Raw genomic sequence first — 3032 nt, forward strand, 5'->3', positions numbered from 1 at the left:
TCATGTATATTGTACTAAATCCATAGTTACCATCGTTTTATTATGAGGCACTAAATCTATAGCTGGCAGGGTTTTTAGAGTACACCAGTGAACATCAAGTCCACAACACCTACAAGTTGCGAGCTTGCTAGTGTTCCACTGGACTGTCTAGAATAGTCTGTGGTTGTCATCCCTACTCTGCTGAATGACGGGGGCCATCGTTTGGGTAAAGGTTTCACTCATTTTTTCATCTGTCATTCTGTCACCCTCGTCTCACGATCTATATCATCTTTCGTCTCATCCTCAAACTCATCTTTCATCACACACCAACTATTTCATCTACCCATGTTCTACCTAATATATTTGTAGATATAAATTACATATATATAATTTAAATTATTTAAAAACCTGTATAAAACATTTGTTCAACATCCATCTCAAGTAAACAAACAACGTATAAACACATAGCACATATTTCATAGCAAATACTTCTTATCTATGCGGTAGAAGAAAGTAACTATACACTCACACATATAAACAACAATATATATACACATAACACGTATTTTATAAAATACTTCATATCTATGTGTAAGAAGAAAGTGACTATACACTCACTTGATCAGAAGATGATCGGACAGCACTACGACTTGTAGAAGTAGTATTCTTGGGTAGATCAAGAAGATTTTCACAAAAACTGGGCTCCTCACGAGCAGGGCTTCAGCTCGAGAATCTCAATTCTCGGGATCCTCGGGGCTTCAGAACTTGCTTCGGGGCTCGGGAATGATACCGCGGCTTCGGGATATAATTGGTATGTAAAACGATGCAAAACTTAGAGAGAAAGGAAGAAAAATGGCAAGGCAAATGGCTGATCTTGGTTTCTATTTATAGGTTGCTGGGTTTGGGATTACGTTGGGCGTAATTTTGGAGTACACTGGGTGTACATAGAGTACGTTGGGCGTACTCTTCGGATAAGCTTTGGTATGCGTGCCATGATCTTCAAAAATTCATAACTTTCGCATACGAACTCCGTTTTTAACGTTCCTTATATCCACGCGTACGTGAGATTATGCTCTACAACTTTCATTTAGACTCTGTTGGCTAATTTTGTGACAAACCAAAAATTTCCATTCAGTAAAACCATCCAGTAAAATTGAAGTCAAATCAGTATCTTCTAATTTTCAAACTTTTGGGATATGTTTAAGTGTTTTTAGGTTAGTGCTCTAGAGGATATCAGGAGAGAGGATACACTAGGGTTTAATATGTTGCAATAAGTGCCCAAACCTTCAAGAGTTTGGAATATTATAGTCTAAAAATTATATTTGGACCAAAAGCCCCCGAGACTATATAAGGAAAACTTAGCCATTATGAATTCATTTGTGACATTTCCAGCTAGAGAAAAGCCGATTTCTCTCTCAATGATCTTCACCCGATCACCCCCAATTGTGAGTACTTCAACCTAGAGTGTATATAAGTGTGTTATATGCCTTAATAACATGAAAAATCAAGCCAAAACACCAAGGAAATGGTGTTCACGGCCTAAGATCTTCTTGGACCGTGAACACTAAATCTAGGGTCAAAGTGTGCCCAATGTCCCCCTAAACCTTGGAAACCAAACATGGAACAACCCTTGACATGTCTAGGCCTCAAAATAATTAAGATTCAAGAGCTAAAAGTGAGTTCACGACCAAGGATTCTTGGGCCACGAACTCCATTTTATGGTGCCAAAGTGCCCTAAATACCTTCCTTAAGCCAAGAGACTAGCCTATCACCTTACCATGATGTGTTTAGGACGGTGCCAAAGTGCCCTAAATACCTTCCTTAAGCCAAGAGACTAGCCTATCACCTTACCATGATGTGTTTAGGACTCAAAGAAATCAAAATAGCATCACCCATAGGTGATTACGGCCGCAAACACAAGCCAAAATGATCCAAGGGCCAAAAACTCAAGTTAGGGGTGTTTTGATGCCACAAACACTTCCTAAGGCTTAGGCTTGAATTTAGGATGCTTCTTTATGACCTTTAGGACCCTCATTAACATAAATGACCATGAGTTTACGGTAGTAAACTCATTTGGGCCGTGAACTCCTCAAAAACTCCATAGAAAGTGGTATTTCTCATCCTAGGGTAGAGCTAATGTCCCTAAATCACCTTCTAGCCTTCAAACATGAACTAACACATGAGTAACCATGAGTTTATGGCCGTAAACTCCCTTGGGCCGTGAACTCATGGTAGTAAACTCATGTGAGTGCCTTTATACCTTCATATGTTGAATCACATGTGATTCCGACACTTGGTCAAGGTGTTTCCTAATCCCGGAAGGTGTATCCTTTCATATAGTTGTTATAAACACTATATTCATGTCAATATGTGTCCTTATATGACATTTATGACTTATTGTGTCTCGGGACATCATTCGTGGAACTTATCATCATTAAACGCATACCCGTTTGAATCACCCACATCAGGTCAGTTTATACCCCGTAATGAATCTTTTATCTATTTTAACTGTTTTAAGGGGGGGGGGGGGGGAATACAAGTTGAACACAATGATAATTGTGTAAATTTTTGTTATAAACATCTTTCAAAATGTTACTTATGTTATTTATAAGTTGTCAATACATTCCAAAACTCTTTTAAAAAGTTATGTTACTTTATAGTTATACAAAACTCCGCTTTTTAAGTATAAGCATAACTTGGTAGATAAATGAGTATTTTCAGTAACAGTCGAGGTAGAACATTAGTAAACTATTATAGGTATAGTTTAGGAGAATGCTATTCATTTCTTCTAGTACAATGAAGCACACAAAGAGTTAGTTCAGTTCATGAGTCTATACTAATGGTATACATTTACATAAATACGTTTACATAGATACGCTTACATGGAATACTTTTACATAAGTACAATAACAATACAACGATACTAGAACGAGTAACAATACATTACATATACATGAATACGTTAACAAAATTGTGACCCACTGTATCAGAGCATGCCTTCAATGTCATGGCCCGAGTTGTAGCCAGAGTCTCTTGGAGGGAGAGCGTGAGTT

This window comes from Lactuca saligna, chromosome 9, assembly GCF_052625555.1.
Source record: "Lactuca saligna cultivar CGN05327 chromosome 9, ASM5262555v1, whole genome shotgun sequence".
NCBI classification, from domain to species: domain Eukaryota; kingdom Viridiplantae; phylum Streptophyta; class Magnoliopsida; order Asterales; family Asteraceae; genus Lactuca; species Lactuca saligna.